Source organism: Pelobates fuscus, chromosome 2 (genome assembly GCF_036172605.1).
Source record: "Pelobates fuscus isolate aPelFus1 chromosome 2, aPelFus1.pri, whole genome shotgun sequence".
Lineage (NCBI taxonomy): Eukaryota > Metazoa > Chordata > Amphibia > Anura > Pelobatidae > Pelobates > Pelobates fuscus.
The window spans coordinates 136,466,309-136,487,030 of NC_086318.1; positions in this window are offsets into that span (position 1 = coordinate 136,466,309).

A 20,722-nucleotide genomic window follows, 5' to 3' on the forward strand; every position below is an offset into this window, starting at 1 on the left:
GGCAATTCGGAACCTGGCGAAGCATCTGTCGGACTGATGCGTGCTCCTTCGGATGGACAATGGTTCGGCGGTGCAATACATCAACCACTCGGTTTCGAGCACTAGAGGAGGTGTTATCGCTCAACATGGAGCTCCTGGTTTCGCTGGTGCTTGGAACGGGATACCGATCCCTTTACGGGTCCTGTATCTAGCGTGCTGAATTTCTTGTCTCTTCTCTTTGACCTGGGTCGGTCATATCGCTTGGTTATCGTGGTTAGATCAGCTATCGCGACGGCACTTGTCCCGCTTCAAGGTTTTTCCCCATCGGCCAGGATCCGCTAGTCTGCAGGCTCCTGCGTGGAATGAGACTGGTGCGCCCTCCAGCGCCCAAGTATTCTTCCCTCTGGGACGTGCGTTTGGTTTTGGCGTTCTTTCGGAATTGGCCTGATAACCAGGACCTTTCTCTTCGCCAGCTTTCAGCGAAATTTGCCCTTTTGTTGTGTCTGGTCTCGTTCAGACGTGTTTCGGATGTCCGGGCCTTCGATGTCGGCGCTTTCTCGTTTTTCTCCAGAGGGGGTCTCCGTCAAGGTGCTTAGACGTACCAAGTCGGAATCGACGGTTGTATCATGCCCTTACTTCTAGGACTCGCCTAAGCTTCGTGTAGCGAAGGCACTGGCGCGATGGATAAGATGTCTTTTGGCTCTGGCGGGCGTGGATGCGACCTTCGGAGCGTTTTTGGTTAGGGGCGCTGCAGCTTCCGGAGTTTTTTTGGCGAGCGCTTCCCTTCAGGACATTTTGCGTTCGGCGGACGGGTCCCGTGTAGAGTTTTTTCGCCTATTTTACTTTAGACCGTCGGAACATGCTTCTTTTGCTTTGCTGTCGGAGCGTTAAAACAGCAAATATGAAGCCTCCTGTCATGCTATAAAATTGTAGATTATACTAGCTTTAGTGTAACTATAATCTTAATTTTATTAATGACAGGCGAATATTTCCCACCCAATTTGATTTCTTCCCCCCCTTGTTTTGGATGGATTGCATTGATTGTATTTCTGTTGATTTGTCTGATTATCTGGGCTAGGTTGGTTAGTCTGGGGTGATGTTGTGGGAAGTGCATGTTATACTGTATTGATGGTCATTAGTATGGATTTCGTGTCTTTATTCTATCAGTACTGGATCGTGGGATTTATGTTTTATCAGTACATTTCGTTCACTAATCAGTGTTTTCGATTCTGTTTATTTCGTTTCAGTTTAATGGTTCGACTTCAGTTCATAGGATCGGCCGTTTGGCGGGATAAAGATCAAGTTCATCCATTATCCGAAGTTTTTCCAGATGTCATTCATCGTTATGTTGTGAATTTTTCTTTATTTAGTTATTGTCATTGTTGTGTACGTTACGTTGTCGCAGCGTGAAAGAGGAAATGGTGGCTTAGGAGGAGCCTTATAAAGATACCTTATGTTTTTGTCTTTGGTGTTTATCTCTCTGTTAATGTGCTGCTGTGGAGTTCTAGTAAAGAGAGACTTAAGCAAATATTCGCCTCCTGTCATTAATAAAATTAAGATTATAGTTACACTAAAGCTAGTATAATCTACAATCATGTTCTTAAAGTGGAAACGATTGGGTTTGTATGAGCTAACTAGTGTAGTAATTAATCTTCCACTGAATACAAGATTCACGCTTTTACAGAAGATCAGTTTTAAAAGACTAAAATATAGCCTATCAACAAAATGTTGCATTCATAGCATAATAGAAGCCTGCAGATGAGAAATATTAGCCCCTGAAGGACCGGCCTGTTTTTGCAATGTTGTACGTTAAGGACCAGAGCGGTTTTAACACTTTTGTGGTGTACTTTAACACCTTCAGGACCGCTGACGGTTCAGGACCGTCAGTGGTAAAATGTGCGTTTGGACCGCTGACGGTCCTGAACCGTCATAGCGAAAAACGGGCTGCGGGAAGCGAGCCAGTATAACGCTGTAATTATCTGCCAGACATCCCAGGCAGATAGTAACAGCCAATTGCGGCGTGTGAGCGATCCGCGATTGCTCACAATTGGCTGCTGTGGGTGTTACAAACAGGCTCCCTTGATTAAGGCATTTTGCCGAAACGTTGGGGGCTTATTGGTTGACTCTTGTCCTCCTTCTCACTAGGTCTGGTATGTTGTCTTTTTCTTGGTGTTATTAATTATTTTCGGGTTTATCAAATTTGGTATCTCATATAGCTGTTTAGTACACTTGTATTCAATGATTTATACATTATGTAGTTTACTTATATGCAACTTTTGAACCTGTAGGTATTGCATTGTACTCTTTATTGGACATTTATTGTCTTTTTTATTCATTGATACTGTCTATGAGAGCCTATTATTTTGACCCATTTAATAAACATTTTTTCATATACTTTTGTGGTTGTGCTCCTTGTTCAAGTAATAAAACTTTGACAGTGATCTCTGCCCCTCTCTCCTCTGTAGCGTTTTGTGAGGCGAGAGAGACAGAGATCGTGATAGTTTGTTGCAGCAGAAGTGTTCCAGAGCTTTATACAGTATCTAAAGTGAATAAAAAAAAATCGGTTTTACAGCAGTGCATTTGTACTGTCTGTATTTTTTTTTTTGCCCTTAAAGTGTTACATTTGTTTTAAAAATCTGTGTCTTGGTCTGTCTTGGTCTGTCTTGGTCTGTCTTGGTCTGTCTTGGTCTGTCTTGGTCTGTCTTGGTCTGTCTTGGTCTGTCTTGGTCTGTCTTGGTCTGTCTTGGTCTGTCTTGGTCTGTCAATCTAGTCAAGACTAGTCAAGACGACATGCCATCTGTGTGTGAGCCGGCTGAAGAAAGAAGCTGTGCTTCCTCTGCTACGCCGAATGTGGATGAGTACTGGGTACCTCCACAATTAGCCGAGCCCAACGTCCCCCCTTTTAGTGCCAACGCAGGCATTAATGTTAATGTGGATGGCTTCTCCCCAATGCAGTATGTAGAACTATTTTTAGGTGATACCATCTGGGAGGAGATTGCTTCCCAGACTAACTTGTATGCTACCCAATTTATTGCTAACAATCCAGGTAGCTATACAGTCAGGGAGCATGATTGGCATCCCACAGATGCCCCAGAGCTTAAAAAATTCTGGGCTCTTACAATGCTCATGGGGATTATAAAGAAGCCATCAATTCGCTCATACTAGAGCAGCAACCCAATAATGTCTAGTCCAGTATTCTCCCAAACCATGCCTAGAGCCAGATACAAGTTACTGCTGAGATTTTTACATTTCAGTGACAATACCCTCTGTCACCCTAGAGATCACCCCCAATACGATAGGCTTTATAAAATACGCCCACTGCTAGACAATTTTCAAGACAAATTTTCGGATGTTTATACCCCCCAACAAAATTTATTCATAGATGAATCTCTAATGAAATACAAAGGGAGATTAGGGTTCAGACAATACATCCCCTCAAAGCGCTCTAGGTATGGCATAAAACTGTACAAACTGTGCGAGAGCGAAAGTGGATACACATTTGCCTTTCGTGTATATGAGGGGAAGGATGGTCAACTGGACCCTCCTGGCTGTCCTGACTCCCTGGGGACAAGTGGGAAACTTGTATGGGACCTACTAAACCCCTTGTTTAATAAAGGTTACCACTTTTATGGGGATAATTTTTATAGTAGTGTCCGTCTGTTTAAAAAACTTTATGGTTTACAGACACTGGCCTGCGGCCCTGCCAGAAAAATTCCAAAGACTTTCCACGATCTCTCATAGATGCAAAATTAAAAAAAGGCGAATGTAAAGCACTTCGGAAAGCTGAGGTGCTTGCACTAAAATTTAGGGACAGGAAGGATGTCCACATGCTCACCACCATCCATGACGAACGCATGTCCGACGTCTCTGTCCGGGGCAGAGTAGAGTCCAAACCGGATTGCATCAGGGCGTATAACAAGTACATGGGTGGTGTTGATTTGGCTGATCAGCTGATGCAGCCGTATCTTATTTTACGAAAAACCAAAGCATGGTATAAAAAGGTGGCTATATATCTGATGCAAATAGCAACCCACAACTCATTTTTTACTTTTTAAAAAAAATAATCCAGGGAAAATCACCTTTCTCCAATTTCAATTGAAAATAATTTCTTTAACAATTCATGGAGATGGACAAGTTCCAACAACGGTGCAAGCTGAGTCCAGACATTTTATTTGTAAGTTACCGCCAACTGCTAGAAAAAAAAAACCCCAGAAACGTTCCCCCCTTTTCACTGTCCTGATTGTCCTTCGAAACCAGGACTGTGTGTAGGAACATGTTTCAAGCTGTACCACACAGAACAGTTGTAAGAAGTGTTCCTGAATTTTTATTTTATTTTCTGTTTCTTTGGAAAGCAGCCATTTTTTTGTTAGTCAGTTTCCTTCCCCCAAATCTCCATTTAGATTCTATTTGCAGGAGTCAGTTTAAAGATTGCTGCTAAATGTACATTTGCTACCTGCACATTTGGCCTAACAAGTTTTCTGGCAGTAACACATAACCAGCTGTCCAAAACCAGATGACGTGTGCATAAAAACCAGAATAAAGAAAATACCACTACACTTTCTTTGGGGGGCAAAATGGTTGGGGGAAAGAAGTCAAAACACCCCATCCTCTCTAACCTTTGATGTCTACTTTATAAAAATATATACTATATATACTGTCATGATGGTAACATTAACTGGGGGGGTGCAAAAATATGTCAAACTGGAGATAGACCAAGCATACCTATATATCAAGTTGAAAAACTGACATGTACAAGTTCTGATTGTTGCCTTTTGGCCCCCAAACAACCCAGCAACCCTATACATGTGGGGGTATCACTGTACTCGGGAGATGTTGCTGAACATATTGGGCAGTGTTTGGCAGTGACACATAACAGGATCTGTTAATTCATCCCTAAAGTACAATGTGTGTGACAAAGAAACAAAAAAAGATTACTATCCAAAAGTTTGACAAAGGCTGGTGGTAGAATTCAGTGCATGAAAAGTGTTAAAATACCACCATTTAAAATACCCTGGGTTGTCTACTTTTCAAAAATATATGGTTTGATGGGGGTAAAATACATTGGCTCAAATGGGACATGGGCGCAGGTTGATTACATGTCAAAATTCCAAGTTGGGAAACTGATAAGCGCACCTGCCAAACGTGGCCTTTTAGCCCCCAAAGAACCCGACAAGCCTATGCATGGGTGGTATCACTGTATTCAGGAGATCTTGCTGAATAGTGATGTACCGAACTGTTCGCTGGCGAATAGTTCCCGACGAACTTAGCGTGTTCGCGGCGGGCGGACACATGCGCGGTTCGATCCGCCCCCTATTCATCATCATTGAGCAAACTTTGACCCTGTGCCTCATGGTCAGCAGTCACATTCCAGCAAATCAGCAGACCCTCCCTTCCACACCCTCCCACCTCCCTCCCAGCATCCATTTTCGATTCATTCGGAAGATGCATGCTTAGTGAGAGGAGGGAAAGGGTAGCTGCTGCTGATTAGATAGGGAAATTGATAGCTAGGCTAGGGTATTCAGTGTCCTCTACAATCCTGAAGGACTCATCTGATCTCTGCTGTAAGAACAGCACCCCAAAAAGCCCTTTTTAGGGCTAGAACATCAGTCTGCTTTTTTTTTTCTGTGTAATGTAATTGCAGTTGCCTGCCTGCCTGCCAGCTTCTGTGTCAGGCTCAGTGGATGCTGTGGCCATTTGCCCAGTTAGTGCCACCATTCATATCTGTTGTCACAATAGCTTAAGCTTTACATTTAAATTTTTATTTTTTTTTCACTGTAATAGATTGAAGAGCAGTTAGTTGTCTGCAAGCGTCTGGGTGTCAGGCCTCCTTCAGCGTGTGCTCTGCAGACCCCTGCCTGTGTACTTTGACAGTTGCCACTCATATCTGGTGTCTCTATAGCGTGCTTTTACAAAGAAAAAAAAGGTTTCCAGTGTAAGCTAATAGCAGTCAGTGTCCTTAAAGCGTGTGTCAGGCCTTCAGCGTGTGCTCTGCCAACCTCAGCAAGTGTAATTTGCCACTCATATCTGGTGTCTCTATAGCGTGCATTTAAAACCAAAAAACTTTCTTCACTGTTATAGATTGAATAGCAGTTACTTGTCTTCAAGCGGGTGTGTCAGGCCTACAGCCTGTGCTCTGCAGACCTGTGCCAGTGCACATTGCCACTCATATTTGGTGTCTCTATAGCGTGCTTTTACAAAGAAAAAAAGGTTTCCAGTGTAAGCTAATAGCAGTCAGTGTCCTTAAAGCATGTGTCAGGCCTTCAGCGTGTGTGGCGGAACCAACCTCGCCACTGAGAACTGGAGAAGCCTGGTTGCTAGCCTCCTGCCCAGTGATTATGGTCCCTGGAAGATATTGCCCTTTAAGGGACTGAATTGGGGCTTATGGACTGCTACCATAATGTACTGACCCTTTAAGAACTACTTTTGGGCATGTGGATTGTATAATACTGTCCCTAGCCCTTTAAATACTTTGGGGAAAGATTGGTACTTTTGTATATGGCACTTCGGACACTGTCGAAGTTGCCGGTGTTGCCGGTGTCGCCGGTGTCGGACAAAGGACCACGTGGCGGCGGCCATTTTAACTTCGAACACCGCCGACCGTTAACATCAACTCCACTTCGACACTTCGACTAAAGTCGAAGTACCGGCCAAACTTCGAATGGGACTTAGCCGTTTTTATGCCAGTAATTGACCGACCGCACAGCCCAAATCCATGGAACTCTTTTGGGCAGGAAAATGTGCTTGCGGTCGGTCATAAAGGGACCTCCAGCTAACTATTGATCTACTGGAGGGATTTGAACGATTTTTGAGAGTATTACTAATTGAAGTATGCTGAGTAAGAAAATGTATGTTTTATGTTTGTGACATGTATATTTTAGAAGTTATAGATATTGTGTAAAAGTTATGTTTTAAACTGTATAATAAGTGGATTATCTCTCAGGCTAAGGGGAGGGGATGTGTGGGTTGTACCATATCTCGGATTGGTTATTTTATGCCTCCCCCTGGGTGTGGCCTGTATGTGTACAATTGAAATAAAAGCCAGGCTGGATGTGCCAGTCGAGAGTTCCTGTTTTACCCTCAAAGTGAAGTGTCGTCTCATTATTGGGGGAAGGATTTATTGCATGCTGTTCCAGTTGACTGCTAGGAGTGTAAGCCTATTCGACGGTCTACAGCATTCATATGCTTGAGAGGATTTATACGCTTCTCTGATTCGGTGGTTGTGGTGTCTGCTGCAGTGCTTGGAGTCCTCAGGAAACACTAGGAGCATCCATTAACGGAGGTACCCAGTTGGGGTACCAGGCGATCCGTTACAGCGTGTGCTCTGCCAACCTCAGCAAGTGTAATTTGCCACTCATATCTGGTGTCTCTATAGCGTGCATTTAAAAACAAAAAACTTTCTTCACTGTTATAGATTGAATAGCAGTTACTTGTCTTCAAGCAGGTGTGTCAGTCCTACAGCATGTGCTCTGCAGACCTGTGCCAGTGCACATTGCCACTCATATCTGGTGTCTCTATAGCGTGCTTTTACAAAGAAAAAAAGGTTTCCAGTGTAAGCTAATAGCAGTCAGTGTCCTTAAAGCGGGTGTGTCAGGCCTACAGCGTGTGCTCTGCAGAACGGTGCCAGTGCACATTGCCACTCATATCTGGTCTCACAGTAGCTTGCACGCATAGTACCACTAATCCCAAAAATGACAGGCAGAGGCAGGCTACCCCGCAGGGGCCATCGTGGTCGTGGTGCTGTGATTCCCTTTGGCCCTAGAATAATGCCCAGTTTTCAGAGGCCACGTACCCTGAACTTGAAAAGTTCTGAGGACATAGTTGACTGGTTAACACAGGACACCCAATCTTCTACAGCCTCCGCTCGGAACCTTGACGCACCATCCTCCTCCAGCTTAGCTTCAGGCACCTCTCAAGATACCACTCACCCGCCTGCCGCCACCACCAAAACTAGCACCACAGCCGCTTTACTTTGGTATGTCAGAGGAGTTATTCACACATCAGTTTGAAGAAATGAGTGATGCGCAACCATTATTGCCAGAGGATGTAGATAACAGGGATATGTCTCAGGCAGGCAGCATTACACACATGGACATACGGTGTGATGATGATGATGTTGTACCCGCTGCTGCTTCCTTTGCGGAGTTGTCAGATACAAGTGAAGCGGTTGATGATGACGATGCGTCCATGGATGTCACGTGGGTGCCCGCTCGGCAAGAAGAACAGGGCGAAAGTTCAGATGGGGAGACAGCAGGGCCGGTGCAAGGATTCTTGCCGCCCTAGGCAAGAATACATTTGGACGCCCCCCTTATGAACGCAGCTACATTCCCTCAAAGGCTTATTCACTAAACTATGAACTACACTAAAGAGACATTTAGGGAAAGAGGCACACTGAGTAGATATTAAAGGGAAACTATAGTGCCAGGAAAATAAACTTGTTATCCTGGCACTATAGCTTCCCCCTCCATCAAGCGCATCTCCCCTTGTGGTGCAGCAGGGGTTAAAACACCTCCTGTCACTTACCTGGGTCCAGCAGTCTTTTGTGCTGGCTTGGTTCCGCCTTCGCTCCTCATTGGCCACGCTTGCAGTGGTATTTCCGTGACTGGACGTCCCCGTGCATAGCCACTAGAGGAGTTAACCCTGAACGGTAATTATTGAAGTTTCTTAAAAATTGCAATAATTACCTTTGCAGTGTCACTTACACAATTTCACTAATACACACTCTCTCACTGGCATACACACTTACACATTCTAACTAACTTACACACTCTAACACATACACATTCTCACTTACCTACACAGTGCCACTTGCACACTCTCACTAACACACACAGTGTCACCTACATACTCTCACCTGTACACACTCTCACTGGCATACACATTGTCAGTTACACACTCTAACACCACTCAGTGTCACTTGTACACTCTCCTTAACACACACACCCACAGAATCACTTGCACACTCTCCTTAACACACACACACACAGAGTCACTTGCACACTCTCCTTAACACACACACAGAGTCACTTGCACACTCTCCTTAACACACACACAGAGTCACTTGCACACTCTCCTTAACACACACACAGAGTCACTTGCACACTCTCCTTAACACACACACAGTCACTTGCACACTCTCCTTAACACACACACAGTCACTTGCACACTCTCCTTAACCCACACACAGAGTCACTTGCACACTCTCCTTAACACACACACAGAGTCACTTGCACACTCTCCTTAACACACACACAGAGTCACTTGCACACTCTCCTTAACACACACACAGAGTCACTTGCACACTCTCCTTAACACACACACAGAGTCACTTGCACACTCTCCTTAACACACACACACAAAGTCACTTGCACACTCTCCTTAACACACACACACACACACAGAGAGTAACTTGCACACTCTCCTTAACACACACACAGAGTCACTTGCACACTCTCCCTAACACACACACAGTCACTTGCACACTCTCCTTAACACACAATGTAACTTACACACTCTTTAACACACATACTGTCACTCAAACACAAACTTTACATAAAGTCACACTTTATTTACACACACAAACAAACCAATTTACACACTCCCCCATTTACAAACATGCACACAATAAGCAATCCCCCTTAACCATGCCATACCTGGGTGCTGTGATGAGAAGAGGTCCAGGCTGCAGGATCCAGGATGTTGCTCTTTCTCCTGGGGGAGCAGGAGAGCCATGCACTGTGAGCACAGCCTGCTTCCTGCTCCCTTCACCATGCTTCCGGTGTTCACAGGCTCCCCCTGCCTGCAGGAAGCACAGTGCTCTGCTCGGGGGATGGGGTTACAGCAAATCCCACTGCCCGAGAAGGTAATCGGCTGCAGAGGGATCCCAGCAGGTGAGTGGCTGCGCTGGGGGGTGGCTAAGGAGCCGCTCACCCAGCACAGCATTCCCAGACAGCAGCAGGGCAGCCCACCGGGAAACCTCTCGGTTTGCGCCCCCTAGAGGCCGGCGCCCCAGGCGAATGCCTTATTCGCCTTAATGGTAGCGCCGGCCCTGGGAGACAGAGAGGAAGAGGAGGAGACGAGTTGGAAGCAGGGGGAGGTCGTTGCAAGGAGCTAGTGGCACAGTCAGACAGCATGCATCGGCACCCGGGGTCAGCCCGACAGCACGCCAATCAACGCATGCTGTGTCCACCACCAGAATGCCGTCATTGCAGAGCTCAGCAGTGTGGAATTTTTTTTGTGTGTCTGCCTCTGACAACAGCGATGCAATTTGCAACCTGTGCCAAAAGAAACTGAGTCGTGAGAAGTCCAACACCCACCTAGGTACAACTGCTTTGCGTAGGCACATGATCTCACATCACAAACGCCTATGGGATCAACACATGAGTACAAGCAGCACGCCTACTCTAAGCCGCCATCCTCCTCCTGGTCCAGCATCTTCAGCCACGTCAACCACTGCTGTCCTCCTTGCCCCCTTTCAACCATCCGCCACTCCGTCTCCCGCCTTGAGCAGTTCCCGCTCATCTGCCCACAGTCATGTGTCTGTCAAGGACATGTTTGAGCGTAAGAAGCCAATGTCACCAAGTCACCCCCTTGCCCAGCGTCTGACAGCTGGCTTGTCCGAACTATTAGCCCGCCAGCTTTTACCATACAAGCTGGTGGAGTCTGAGGCATTCAAAAAATTTGTAGCTATTGGGACACCGCAGTGGAACGCACCCGGCCGAAATTTCTTTGCACAAAAGGCAATCCCCAACCTGTACTCGATTGTGCAAAAGGAAGTAAGGGCATGTCTGGCACACAGTGTTGGGGCAAGGGTCCATCTGACCACTGATACCTGGTCTGCAAAGCATGGTCAGGGCAGGTATATCACCTACATTGCGCATTGGGTAAACCTGCTGACTGCTGCGAAGCATGGAATGCATGGCTCTGCAGAGGAGTTGCTGACACCGCCACGACTTGCAGGCAGTCCTGCTGCCACCTCCTCTACTCCTCCTACTCCATCCTCTTCCATAACCTCCTTGGCTGAGTCCTCTTCTGCTGTGACATGATCACATCAATTGAGAAAGCTGAACTTGATGGTGAAACGTGTCTTGGTAACTAAGAAGATAAGAGAGGACTATTTAATATGGTATTTGTTTTTTTATTTTATTAGATTTTATGTTGAAAATTTTAATAAATGAAATAAATTCTACATACTTGCCTATCCTCATCTCCATATTGCACCTTGGATCCGGTAAGGGTAGGGTCACCCTGCAAATTGACACAAAGCCTGTATACTTAGAGCCAGTTATTAACCCCTTAAGGACACATGACATGTGTGCAGGGCCGGATTAACATAGGGGCTGATGGAGCTGCAGCTCCAGGCCCAAGCCCATGGAATAGGCCCATTTAAAAAAAAAAAAAAAAATTAGGTTTGCCACCTGACTGGTATTTAACTGGTTTGCCACCTGACTGGTATTTGAGGCTGCCTGTAATTGCAGTAATACCGGCAATACAAATACAGGTATTTTTCTCAGAATAAATGGAGATTACTCTGCAATACCAGCACCGGCCAGTAGGGGTCTCTGTGTGTGGAGAGAGGCAGGGATAGAAAGTTACAGCATATCCCTCCCTGCCTCTCTCTACTACTTACTGATCCGTGGGGGAGCAGCAACACGGCACAGAGTCCAGACAGCAGCTCTACAGCTCAGGTAAGAGAGGGATGGGGGGAAAGGCAGCAGAGAGACATGGGGACATGGGGACACTGATACATTGGGGACACTGAGACACTAGGGGACACAGACACATGGGGACACTGAGATACTAAGACACATGGGGACACAGACACTGGGAGACCTGGAAACACATAAAACATCGGGACACTGGGACACATGGGGATGCTGTGAGACATAGGGACATTGGGACACGGAGACACTATGTCCCCATTTCTCCCACTGTCCCCATGTTCCCCATCCAGTGTCGCTTGTGTCTCATTGTCCCCAAGTCTCCCAGTGTCTGTGTCCCATGTCTCTCAGTGTGCCTAGTGTCCCCATGTGTCCCTATATGTCCCAGTGTCCCCATGTCTATGTCCCCAAGTGTCTGTCTCCCAGCCAGTGTCCCCAGTGTCCCCTAGTCTCCCAGTGTCCCCTAGTCTCCCAGTGTCTGTGTTCCCATGTCTCTGTGTCCCTAGTGTCTTAGTGTCCCCAAATGTTTCAGTGTCCCCATGTCTCCCAGTGTCAGTGTCCCCATTTCTCCCAATTTCCCTAAATGTTTCAGTGTCCCCATGTCTCTGTGTCCCCTGGTCTCTCAGTGTCCCCATGTCTCACTGTGTCTCCAGTATTCTAGTGACATGGGGACACACGGAGACATTGGGACACTGGGAGAAATGGGGACACTGAGACACTGGGAGACTAGGGGACTGGGCGACATGGGGACACTGACACTGTGATACATAGGGACACTGAGACACTGGGTGACTTGCGAGACTGAGACACTGGGAGCAATCCATCTATACAGCAGAATCAAACTGTGAGTAGTTTGTTGGTGATTTTACAGAATTTTCTCTGATGTCACTCCTTGTGATTAAACAAATGATTACGGCTGGTATTTTTTTTTCCAAGAAAGGTCGCAACGCTAACTACTCTTCACATACTCTTGCTTAAAGGAGCACTATAGGGTCAGGAACGCAATCATGTATTTCTGACCCTATTATGTTAAAACCACCACCCTGGCCACTTCTTGCCTCCCTAAATATAGTCAAATATAACTTGTATTCAAGTCTGCAGCTGCTGGCTCTGCCTCTGAACTGACTGTCTGCTGAGATCATCAGAAGTGGTGGTCTGAGCAAATTACAATACTTCCCCATAGGATTGGCTGAGATTGTCAACTAGGCAGATCAGGGTGAAGAGCCAGCACAAGTCCAACATAGCCCTGGCCAATCAGCATCTCCTCATAAAGATAAATTGAATCAATGCATCTCTATGAGGAAAGTTCAGTGTCTGCATGCAGAGGGTGGAGACACTGAATGGCAGTGCTGCACACTAGGCAGTACTGCCCCAGGAAGCACCTCTAGCAGCCATCTGAGGAGTGGCCAGTGGAGTTATTTTCTCTGAAAAGTCAGTGTTTACTGCAAAAGGCCTGAATGGAATGATTCTACTTACCAGAACAAATACAACTAGAAAAGCTACAATTTCTGGGGGAATTGTGTGAAATGTTCTTGCCTCCACCAGTAGTCTACAACTGGAGTGGGCGGAGTAACTGTTATTATTTATTTATATAGCACATTTAATTGCAACGTTGTTGCCCAAAGTGCTTCACAGTTACTTTAAAACATAGTTATAAAAACATTAGCAGGTGCAAAAGGCCCTGTCTATGACATCACTTGCTGCTGCAGCCTGGCACAGGTCAGAGTATTTTGGTGGTTGCCATCTTCAAACGGTCGTATTTTAAAAACTATACATCCTAGAGCTTTATATTGTGAGAATCACAAGACCCAGACCTACAGTTTGATGCATAGAATGTCTCTGAAATATTAAAAATGAAGGCACAGTCGCAGTTTAGAAATTGCCCTTCAAATGTGAGCTTTGCAGAGTGGAGTTTCAATGAATGTCTATGGACGGCGTGAGTTGCAAACAAATGGTCATATTGTGAAAACTATTCGGACTATGGCTTAGCCGTGGACATTTCTAGTGGCAGCAGGGATAGCTGAACGTTTTGATATAAGATTTGTGTAGGTGGGCTTGAAAATGAGGGAGTGGTGGCAGTTTAGAAATCATGTCCTGATTTTTCAGCTTTTGCCAGCTCCCACTCTAGTTTTGAACATTTTGCCATTCATTCCTATGGGACCAATTTCACCACAAGAACGACGATATTTCGAGAACCATTTGGCGAAACGTTCCACAAAATAATAGCACACCAATCAGGAACAATCCGCACGTTTCGGTATATTTTTGTCTATGTAGTGTAAAAACTGTGGGAGGAGTTAGGGTGGTAAATTTGGCTATAATAAGAATAATAATATATATGTGAGATAACAGTAAGTGGTCTTGCTATGCAAGAACACTTAATAAGCTGTTGTTGTTATGGTGACTATAGTGTCCCTTTAAGTTTGGAAGCTTAAGAGGAATGTATGGCAACAAAACCTGTGTGGACTGGCTGACAATAAAATTAGTTTACGTAATGCAGACGCTGGTCTCTCTAACACTGTGACATGTCCCCTTTCTTTTACACTCACTACATACACCTTTTCTCTGTCTCAGACTATATACCAGGAACTTCTGCCTGCTAGTAAGAAGATAAGGAGACAAGTGGACCAGTGAGTGCTAGGGGACAGTCCTTAGAAAGCATGGAGTGAGCGCATCATTAGATGCATTTATGTCAAGCCACCATATGTCTATGCTGCCTGCATAGTATGCCCTTAGTTGGACAGTCTTCAGGATTGGCGGGCATCCTGACATGCATTCATGCCAGGCTGTCCTTCAAATTCTTTGGGCATGTTCTCCCCTTTTGGCAGGTCTGGTCACGTGATTCGCACCAGTGGCCCACCCTTTTACCCCGCCCATTGACTTCCTGCTTCACTGGACACTGCTGTTTGGGGTTATGGATTTACTTGAAAGATGAAAGCATAAATTAGAGAGAGATTGGCATAGAGTATGTGTATTCTTATAGCCGCATCCTATGAGTTTCCCTCCAACACCATCTCCATCAGATACATGACGATTGGGAGGTATGACTGTTTTAGTGTTTTTGGTCGATAAGATTCCATAATTAGGCCCATCATAATTGTCAGCACCAGGCCCACTGTGCTCTTAATCCGGCCCTGCATGTGTGACATGTCATGATTCCCTTTTATTCCTGAAGTTTGGTACTGAGCACCCATCTTTTACTTGATTTTTACACCAAAGCATAAAATACTGCACCCAGAGGTTTCCTGTTTATGTCTTCCTTTACCTGTACCATTGATGGAAATAAAGGAGAGTGAACAACACAAGAAAGGTTTAGTTGCCTACTTTAACCCCTTAGTGACCAGGCCGTTTTTCAAAATTCTTGCCGCTGGGACCAAGGCTCTTTTTACATTTCTGTGGTGTTTGTGTTTAGCTGTAATTTTCCTCTTACTCATTTACTGTACCCACACATTATATACTGTTTTTCTCACCCTTAAATGGTCTTTCTAAAGATACCATTATTTTCATCATATCATATAATTTACTATAAAAAAATTATAAAATATGATGAAAAAATTTAAAAACAAAATACTTTTTCGAACTTTGACCCCCAAAATCTGTTTCGTATCTGTAAAATATAATAGTAATTGGTGATTTTTTTTGAGACACATAGCAATTTAAGAATATATGTACTGAGAACTTTAAGGTTTACTGCCAAAGAACACCCCAATATGTGTTCAGCATCATCTCCTGAGTACAGGGATCCCACCCATGTATAGGTGTGTCGGTTCTCTCGGGGTTAAAAGACCTTATTTACAGTTTTCCAACTTGGAATTTTCACAGTTAGTTATCATGCACCCATGTCCTATTTGGGACATTTTTGAAGCCGGACAATATAATTTACCCCATCAAACCATATATTTTTTAAAAGTAGACACCCTAGGGTATTTGAAATGGTGGTATTTTGACACTTTCCATGCACTAATTTAACCACCAGTCTCTGTCAAACGTTTGGGCCGTCATTTTTTTGTGTAATTTTTCACTTATTCTACTTTAGGCATGGATTCTCAGCTCCTGTTAGGTGTTACTGCCAAAGAACACCCCAATATGTGTTTAGCAACATCTCCTGAGTACAGCGATACCACCCATGTATAGGTGTGTCGGGTTCTCTGGGTGCTAAAAGACCTTATTTGGATGGTGCGCATTCCAGTTTTCCAACTTGGAATTTTCACAGCTGGTTATCATGCACCCATGTCCCATTTGGGACATTTTTGAACCCGGACAATATAATTTACCCCCATCAAACCATATATTTCTGAAAGGTAGACACCCTAGGGTATTTCAAATGGTGGTATTTTAACACTTTCCATGCACTAATTCTACCACCAGCATTTGTCAAACATTTGGATAGTCGTTTTTTTTGTTATTTTTCTCTCACATTGTATTTTAGGCATGAATTTTTAGTTCTGTTTATATGTTACTGACAAAGAAACCCCCAGTATTTGTTCAGCAACAACTCCCGAGTACAACAGTGCACCCAATGTACAGGTTTTGTGGGCTTTGCAAACTTACAGGGGTCAAATGTAGGTCTTTTCCATGTTTGCACATTGAAATTTGCCAGATTGGTTTGCTGGGTCTATGTTGCCTTTGAGACCATATAGCCAGGGTTCAAGTCCTGGGGAATAAAGTGTGGGAACTCACTCGAGTTCCACCCTCACCCCACCACCAGAAAAAAAACAAAACGTGCATGCATATATAAACACGTACACATACACTCACAGACACACACATACACTCACAGACACACACATACACTCAGACACACACACACTCACAGACACACACGCAGACTCACAGACAGACACACACACACACACACACACATACATACTCACAGACACACACACACTCACAGACACACACACACTCACAGACACACACACACACTCACAGACACATACACACACACACACTCCCAGACACACACACACACACTCCCAGACACATACACAGACACACACACACTCCCAGACACACACACACTCCCAGACACACACACACTCCCAGACACACACACACTCCCAGACACACACACACTCACAGACACACACACACACACACTCACAGACACATACACACTCACAGACACACACACCCAGACACGCACACACACACACCCAGACACGCACACACACACACCCAGACACGCACACCCAGACACACACACACACACCCAGACACACACACACCCACACACACACACCCAGACACACACACACTCACAGACACACACACACACACTCACAGACATACACACACATGCACACAGACACACTCCCAGACACATACACAGACACACACACATACACTCACAGACACATACACACACTCACAGACACATACACACACTCACAGACACATACACACACTCACAGACACACACACATACACTCACAGACACACACACTCCCAGACACACACACACATACACTCACAGACACACACTCACAGACATACACACATACACTCACAGACACACACACACACACATACACTCACAGACACACACACACTCACATACACAAAAAATATTTGTATATATTTTTTTAAATTTCAAAATGTCCACCCAGCCTCCCTACCTGGAATGCTGGCGTGGACCTGTCCCTGGGGTCCAGTGGGGCTTCAGTGCGGCCGGCTCTTGTCTCGCTGTCAGACGCGGCAAGGGAGCTGTGTCCTCTCTGCTCCCTCTCGCCGTGTGGGCTGTCTGCTGATGCCGGGAGCCGGAAATGACGTCATATTCCGGCTCCCAGCATCAGCAAACGGCGCGGCGAGAGGGAGCAGAGAGGACACAGCTCCCTCGCCGCGTCTGACAGCGAGACAAGAGCCGGCCGGGGGGATCCTTCAGGTGGCCATTAGGCCACCTCTTGGGCCCCCCATGACAGGGGGGTCCAGTGGGGCTTCAGTGCGGCCGGCTCTTGTCTCGCTGTCAGACGCGGCGAGGGAGCTGTGTCCTCTCTGCTCCCTCTCGCCGCGTGGGCTCTCTGCTGATGCCGGGAGCCGGAAATGACGTCATATTCCGGCTCCCAGCATCAGCAAACGGCGCGGCGAGAGGGAGCAGAGAGGACACAGCTCCCTCGCCGCGTCTGACAGCGAGACAAGAGCCGGCCGGGGGGATCCTTCAGGTGGCCATTAGGCCACCTCTTGGGCCCCCCATGACAGGGGGAACACGGCCGGCATTTTTTGCCGCCCTCTTTGTGCCTGCAGGACCATAAACGGGAACGGCGTTCCTGCACTAGAAAAAGTTCCTGCAGGACTCGAGCCCTCCATATAGCAGCCCAGGAATTGAAATTAACCCCATCATGGCATACCATTTGTAAAAGTAGACAACCCAGGGTATTCAAAATGGGGTATGTCCAGTCTTTTGTAGTAGCCACTTAGTCACAAACACTGGCCACAGTTAGCATTTTCTTTTGTTTTTTGCATTTTTTTTACACAAAAACTGCACTTTTACTGGTGATTTCATCGTCTGAATACGTTTCACTGATTTAGAACACTCCTATTTGTGTTCAACTAAGTCTCCCGAGTATAACAGTACCCCCCATGTACAGGTTTTGTGGTGTTTTTGAAAGGGTCAATATAGGGCATGCCAGATTGGTTTGCTGGACCTTTGTTGCCTTATGAGACCATATGGTATGCCAGGAATGTGAAATAACTGCATCATGGCATACCATTTTTAAATGTAGTCAACCCAGGGTATTCCAAATGGGGTATTTCTAGTCTTTTGTAGTAGCCACTTAGTCACAAACACTGGCCAAAGTTAGCAGTTTTATTGTTTTTTGTATAAATGTTTTGTTTTTTAAATGTTTATATATATATATATATATAACTGTGTGTGTGTGTGTGTGTGTGTGTGTGTGTATATATTAGATATAGATATATATATATATATATATAGATATATATATATATATATATATATATACACACACACACACCACGGCAACGCTCTGATGGTCTCGCAAGATTACATGCAGACCGGAAACGATGGCCACTAGACCACCAGGCAGCCCACACTGGACCACCAGGGAGCCCACTTGACCACCAGGGAAGAAAGGGTATGTTGTCTCTCCCCTCTCCCCATCAGACCCCCCTCTTTCTCACATCACCCCCCTCCCTCAGCATCACCCCCTCAGCATCATCCCCCCTCACTATCACCCCCCTCACCATCACCCCCCCGACCACCTTCAGCATCACCCCCCACTATTACCCCCTCTCACCACCCTCAGCATTAACCCCCTCCTTCAGCATCACCCCCTCACTATCACCCCTCTCACCACCCTCAGCATTACCCCCTCACCATCACGCCCCTCCCTCAGCATCACCCCCCTCACTATCACCCCCCTCAGCATTACTCTCCCTCAGCATCACCCCCTCACCATCACCCCCCTTCCTCAGCATCACCCCCCCTCACTATCACCACCCTCAGCATTACCCCCCTGCCTCAGCATCACCCCCTCACTATCAGCCCCCTCGCCACCCTCAGCATTACCCTCCCTCACCATCACCCCCTCTCACCACCCTCAGCATCACCCCCCACTATCACCCCCTCTCACCACCCTCAGCATTACCCCCTCATCACTACCCCTCACCATAACCACCCCCTCACCATCAACCCCCCTCCCTCACTATCACCCCCCCTCACCACCCTGAGCATCACCCATCACCATCACCCCCCTCCCTCAGCATCATCCCCCCTCACAATCACCTCCCACACCATCACCTCCCTCATTATCAACCCCCCTCACCATCAACCCCCCCTCCCTCACCATCAAACTCACCCTCCCTCACCATCAAACTCACCCTCCCTCACCATCACCCCCCTCAATCAACATCACCCCCTCCCTCTCACATCACCCCCTCCCTCTCACATCACCCCCCTCACCCTCAAATCACCCCCCTCACATCACCCACCCTCACCGTCAACCCCCCTCACCATCACCTCCCTCTCCCTGTCACCATCACCCTACTCTCACCATCACCCGCCTCTCCCACTCACTATCACCCCCTCTCACCATCACCAGCCTCTCTCACTCACCATCACCCCTCCCTCTCATCACCCGCCTCTCTCACTCACCATCACCCCTACCTCTCATCACCCGCCTCTCTCACTCACCATCACCCCTCCCTCTCATCACCCGCCTCTCCCTCTCATCACCCCCTCTCTCTCTCATCATCACCCCCTCTCCCACTCACCATCACCCCCTCTCACCATCACCCGCCTCTCCCTCTCATCACCCCCTCTCCCTCACTATCGCCCTCCTTCCTCAACATCACCCCCCTCATCACTCCCTCTCACCATAACTATCCCCCCTCACCATCATCTACCCTCCCTCACTATCACCCTCCTCACCACCCTGAGCATCAACCCTCACCATCACACCCCTCCCTCAGCATCACCCCCCTCACCATCACCCCCTCACCATCAACCCCACCCTCACCATCAACCCCCCCCTCACATCACCCTCACATCACCCCCCCCACCCTCACCATCAACCCCCCTCACCATCACCTCCCTCTCCCTGTCACCATCACCCCTTCTCACCATCACCCGCCTCTTCCACTCACCATCACCCCCTCTCACCATCACCAGCCTCTCCCACTCACCATCACTCCCTCTCACCATCACACGCCTCTCCCTCTCATCACCCGCCTCTCCCTCTCATCACCCCCTCTCCGTCACCATCACCCCCCTTCCTCAGCATCACCCCCCTCATCACTCCCCCTCACCATATCCACCCCCCTCACCTTCAACCCCCCTCCCTCACTATCACCCCTCTCACCACCCTGAGCATCACCCCTCCCCATCACCCCCCCTCCCTCAGCATCACCCTCCCTCAGCATCACCCTCCCTCAGCATCACCCACCCTCACCATCAACCCCACCCTCACCATCAACCCCACGCTCACCATCAACCCCACGCTCACCATCAACCCCCCTCCCTCACCATCAACCCCCCTCCCTCACCATCAACCCCCCTCCCTCACCATCAACCCCCCTCCCTCACCATCAACCCCCCTCCCTCACCATCAACCCCCCTCCCTCACCAT